We start from the raw sequence: 6370 nt of genomic DNA on the forward strand, positions 1-6370 counted from the left end.
CTTTTGTATATATTCTAAAGGTCATTCTAGATGTATATAAACATGTTTAGACCTATTTGGGAAAGTTTGCATTGACTTAAACCTAATTCCTTTAATATTTTCACATTTCAAGAGTCAGCACTACATACCCTATCATAGCCTAATCTGCAGTACCGCTCCCAGCCGCCTCCAGAAATGTGTCAAAAACTGGGATGAACTGGCTCAATTTTAACCCTAGTATTTAGACTTTATTTCCAATCTAGAAGGTTGTATAAGGAGGGGTCAGGTGCAACGTTTTTAAACGTTCTTAAAAGAGCAAACGGCTTCTCATTTAGCATCCACGGTGAGACAAAGGATCAATACATACTATAATATGACTTTTGCTGTTTTCCTGTCCAGAATAATCAATCAATAAAACCAGGAACCACAGTTTCAAACCATACCACAAGACAATTTTATTGGCCTCTGATATTTCAACAATGTTTGAAACAAACTCGTATATTCATCAACTTTTCTTTTTTTAACAACTGAAGACAATCATTCCGGTATTTGAATTGAAAAAAAAATATTACAATATTTATAATAAAACTTTAAGAACTGACTTTAAACGACTACATTTGTTGTTATGATAGCATTTACATTTGAATGTTTTAGATATGTGACGGATTTTCTGGGTGATGTTTATTTTAGAACGGCACTGGAGGCAAGGTTCCGGGTCAAGGACTTGTCCGGTATTGAGTTGATTGAGCTGTAGCTAGGGTCCAGTGAGGCGTTATGGTCCATTACAGGTTCAGGTTAAGATAAATGTTTGGACCTTCGACTTCCTCGTCCATCCTGGAGTTTTGCCTTTGTGGGTCTGATGGGGCTCCGGATCGTGGCATCTCTGTGCCTTGTGGTCGCGACGAGATGTTGGAGTTGACGTGGGTGTGGGTCCGTGGAAGTGGATCCGGGATCTTCGAGGCAGAGAGGCGTGACTTGTCGTTGAGGTCAAGGTAGATGTTGGGACCCTCCGCCTCCTCTTCTCCGTCCATACCCAAGCCTTGAGCTCTTAGGTCCGCCATGGCTCCGTGTTGTGACGTTGACGCCATTCCCAAACGGTGTGGCTGTGAGGAGACGTTGGAGTTGACGTACGTGTGGGTCCTTGGGAATGGATCCGGGATCTTTTCTGTCTGGGTCGTTGCCGTGTCTGGTGGCTGGGATGAGACATTAGAGTTGACGTACGTGTGGTGGGTCCGTGGAGGTAGAGCCGGGACCTTCCCTGCCTTGGTCGTCTTCGTGGCTGGTGGGTAGTAGTGAGAGTCGCTGGTGTCGGCTGGCCCGTCGGACCGTGGAGGTGGATCCGGGGCTTTCCCCGCCCGTGCTATCCTCGGGCGTCGTGGTCTTGATGAGGCCGAGTTGATGGGCCTGCCGGGTCGGGGACGAGGGTCTGGGACCAATGTGGCACCTTTTGGCTCTGTCACGTCTGTGCCATACACAGGATTTTCCAAACGCGACGTTTCGGCATACGGGTCAATGGGTGTGTCGTCCGGGATCGCATCATAGGCCTGCTGTGGAGATAGAGGGTTCCCAGTCGTGGGGGCAGCGGCCGGTGGCTGGAGGTTTTGCAGCGGTATGCCTCCGATAGCGCCTGCAGCATTACCTTGTAAGTACTGACGCTGATTTTGGCGCCTCTTGTAACGCTTGCGGCAAGTGGCGATCGCCTTGTACAAAACGAACAGAGCCGGGCATGCGCTCATGATGCAGATGACTATCAGCATCACGGATTGCCATTGGGCCTGCTCAGCTGCAGGAGTGGTGCCATCCTGCTGGGTGTTCTTGTCCGTGGGCTTGCTCATCCTTCCTGTGATCCTGGCGTTCTGCTGGACAGGTGTTGTGGTGTAGACAGGGGTCCTCACGGTATTCCAGTGTCCTTTATCAGTTGCTGGAATGGTGCCATCCTGCCGGATGTTTTTGTCTGTCGGTTTGATGATCCTTTCTGTCACCTTCGCGTTTTGCTGGACAGCCGTGGCGGTGGTTGTCATTATGATGTGCTCTTGCCTCTTTCCTCCTTCGCTTGTCTCACTTGACTTGGTCAGTGGTAGATCCACAAAGACGTTGCCTGGTGCAGACTGCACGACGCACCGGAAACTGCCTTCCGTCCAGCACCAATAGGCTTGCTGACTCATGCGGAGGGTGTAGGTGGACTTGCCGATGTAGAGTAGGCCGGGGTCGTCTGTTGATGAGCGCGCCGTTCCTCCTTCAGGAGACTGGGTGGTGGGAATCTCGTGCTCCAAGCTTGTGGTTACACCGCCGCCGCATGGGTCGAGTGACTCTCTTTCTCCAACGGTCCTCCCTCTCGGATCCAACCACCTGATTTCTGGCTGCTTCTCCCAGAAGACCTCACACACGAGAGTGGCTCCGTGATCTTGACGGGATACCCTGGCTTCAGGGGACGGACATGGCATCTCATGCCGCTCCATATCAGCGATCTTTCTCCCCGAGAGGCCAGGCGGGTAGCTGCACTGCAATCTGTTGTAGATAGAGTGACCCAACGCCCTAGACCACAGAGACTTTAAGCTCTCTAGCGCACAGGTGCAACGTAAAGGATTCTCCTCAACCTTGACATACTGAATTCCGCGCATGGCAGTGAGCGACTCCGCAGGGATGGTCGATAGCCTGTTGTGGTCAAGGGAGAGCGTAAGTAGCCCTGGGAGCTGATCGAACGACTTCCCAGCAATATGTGAGATGTTGTTGTAGCTCAAGTGCAGGACTTTGAGCTTGGTCAACCCAACAAAGTACCACTCTTCCACAGCACGAAGCCGGTTATACCTCAGGCTGAGCAACTCCAGCTTTACCAGTGGCTGAAGAGCGTTCTTCTTGATTTCTCTGATTTCATTCCAAGACAGCTCGAGCTTTGTCAGCTTCCGGATTCCACCAAACCAGCTTCCAATGGCTGTGATGTCGTTGTTGCTCATGGACAGTACCAGGAGGTTTGGAACGGCTGAAAACGTGTCACGTTCAGCCGCCAGGATGTGCCCAGGCCCCAGGAACAGTGAACGGAGCTGGACAAGACCAGGCAGGGGCCTGAGCTTGCCGTTGCTGTCGGAGTGCCCCGCCACTTGCAGTCTCCTTAGAGCGGGTGGAAGACACCCGAGCTGATTCTCATCGGTCTGTCCGGTCGTGTTGCACATTGCGCAAGGCAGTTCGGAGATAAAAGGGCCTGGGTAAATATCTATCACCCCACGTACCTTGCAATACCCTGTACGCTTAACCTCACAAAAGCCAGGACAAGATGAGCCGGCTCGAGACGGGGCAAGCGCAAGCAGGAAGAGGAGAAGCGACATCTTTGAGCCAGCCATGTTCTTCAATGATCTTCTACTACACTTCACAAATCTTATCAAACCTGACACTGCAAATATTTGAGGATACAACAATCATGATCAGTTTTTAGATAAAGCTATATCGTGTTCTACAGTGTTCTCGTTTAACACAGCTTGTCCACCAGAGGTTGCTTGTAATCGGCCGTGTCACAAACTTTCAATCAGAATGTCTCATGCCCAGGCGCAACCTGAAATAGAAGATATTATTTTAGGTATTTTATACTCTGTCTGATATGGTGGCCCAAAAAGAGAAACGGGGTTGTCTGTAGTATTTCATTTGGTTTAGCACACCTGAATAACGTACAAACCATTAATTCAAATTTATAAATTTATAAATTCAAATCAATTATTCCATTTGTTTTTATCAATCGATTGAATTATGAACTCAAAATAAGCAACTCCCGTCAATGTGAAACTACCTTTACAAAAATATACTCTCCAAGCAGAGGAGGGGTTCCGGCAGGTTTTTGACGTGTTTTTAGGCGTTTTTGTCGGGCTTTCTACTTTGTCATTCTTTTGTACACACACAAAAAAATTACAAAGTAGAAAGCCCGACAAAAACGTCAAAAAACTGCCGGAACCCCTCCTCTGCTTGGAGAGTAACAGAAATGCACCAATTCAACAATCTATATATGTTAAAGTCCCAACCAGCATACAAAAACAATTCTATTGTACTACAAATCAAAACTGCAGAGGAGAATATGTAGACAAACAGTAGTGGACAGCCTTAAGTGAGTGTGTACGGTTGACTTGAGGTTGTCCACTACTATTTGCCTGCAGAAGAGAATACGAATTTTATGCCGTTGTCACACAACTACGCTGGGTTCCAGACTGTTTATCAGGCCTTTTAGCCGGTTCCCTTTAGCCGGTACCTTGTAGTCAGTTCCTTCGGCGGCACAGAGACCCCAGCCCGCAGAACCCTAATTAGCGCGCTGGGGGGATTTCTAGCCGGGGAATTGACCCTAGTAAAAGGGGCGCGGTTCACTCCAACGGGCTACAACTCCCCGGAGCGTTGATTAAGACCGGGCAGGCTGACTGTTCTTGGGCCGCCGAAGCAAATCGCTAGCGACCCGGTACTAGTCTGGCGCCCAGGGTATCACACAACAGGAAAAAAGCTTGTTCGACAAGGCTACTACCCTGGGAAACAGACTAGGATCGGAAAGCTAGAAAGTTCCTTCGGTGGCCCGAGACAATCAGCCCGCCCGTTCTAAATTAACGCTCCGGGGTGACAGCGCCCTTTACCTTTGGGTAAGGGCCGGTCAACTCTCGGGCGAGAACTCCCCCGTTGCGCTTATCTACATTGGCGGGCGTAGTGCTTTGGGCCGCCGAAGGAACTGGCTAAACAGCCCGATGACCTCAGTCTGGCTCCCAGGTACTACGAGGTCAAGAGGACATTATCTACCGGAACACGACCGTTGTTGTAGCCCCACTCGATTGTAACGCTGTATCTAAGACTCAACATGTTAACCCTAATTATTTTAGTAATAAGGATGTTAAGTTTTATTCTATACTTCTATTTTATACTATGTTTGATCGTTGTTGCTTTAAATTGTACCATATACGATTGTAGTCAATGTGAAACTAGCTTTACAAAAATTCAACAATCTATATATTTTAATGTCACAACCAGCATACAAGAACAATTCTATTGTACTACACATTAAAACTGCAGAGGAGAATATGTAGACAAACAGTAGTGGACAGACTTAAGTGAGTGTGTACTGAAACTCATCTTCAATATGTGAGAAGCAACCAACTGGTGTCCAACTGCCTACACAGAAAAAATTAAAATAAAATAAAAACTAGTATCAACGTTAATATCGGCAACACATGGGACAATCCGGGCTTACTGTAAAAGAGGAAAGGTTCGCGTTGGTTTTATGTTGTCTTTTTTTCAGGCTGCACCGTCAACTTAAAACCGCCTAGAACATTTACTCATTTACAGTAAAACTCTGCATGGCAGCTTCAACCGCGAACTTAAAACCACCGCGAACACTTCATTTTCGCCCTACCGCGAAATGAGATACCCGCCAACATTTCCCCTTTTACAGTATTCACAAGACTTAGTCCTTACACACAGGTTATTTCTTGTAACAGCCGTTCTCTACTTCAAGGAGGTCAACACTATTTCTCATTGTTATCTAGAAAAGTGAGCATCAAATAACCCACCTTTTTGATCATCAGTGCATCTTGTTCGGCAATGGTAGGTAGACTGAGTTTCCCAAGAATTCCATAAAAGAGCAGCCCGCTCACTTGAACAGTCGCAGTACATCTAACCTTTACCAGACCAGTCTCCTTGCTTTATGATAATGTTGGTAAATATGCAGTAGTTTTCATGTCCAGCGTGGACCAATCAGGGGGAGTGTTACTCGGCGTTCGGTTTACTGATGTCCTTCGTTCATGTGAATCGTGAACCAATCAGGAGAACGGTTACTCGGCGTTTAGTTTATTGTTGTCCCCAGAAGCAAATATGCCGTCTATTATTGGTTGAGTTGATATTGGTGTGTATACGGTTTTACTTTTCGTAAATCTATCCAAGCTATCTTATCAAAATGAATGGGATCGTCATTACACTATAATTCTGTAGAAAAACATATTTTCTTGACAAAAAACAAATTGACCGCAGAATCAGTGAGCCTGTCTAATGTACTAATAGACAAAAGGGCAATTTTCAGGCGAAATTTAATAATCTGTGTTCGACTCTGACGATTTCTAAACTAGGGGAACTGCTGACGATTAACACGTTCGTTCAAAGGTCTTCGACAATGGCTTTATGAATCAATGTTTCCCATTTTGCATATCCGTAGATGGGCAGTGGGGGAGGGGGGCGTTGGCTCGTTGGTGTATTTTATTTTCGTTGTTCAACGTTGACGCGCAAATCGCTGACTTCTATTATATATTTTTGCGTATACATTTTTAGAAGCGTGATATAGGACGAGACTTGGTCTCTAGCTCTATGATACAGGTTATGGCAACTTGTAAAGCAGTTTTCATAAACTTACCTACCATGCAAAAGACTATGCAGAACTAGA

The sequence above is a fragment of the Branchiostoma lanceolatum genome, chromosome 18, assembly GCF_035083965.1.
Source record: "Branchiostoma lanceolatum isolate klBraLanc5 chromosome 18, klBraLanc5.hap2, whole genome shotgun sequence".
NCBI classification, from domain to species: Eukaryota; Metazoa; Chordata; class Leptocardii; order Amphioxiformes; family Branchiostomatidae; genus Branchiostoma; species Branchiostoma lanceolatum.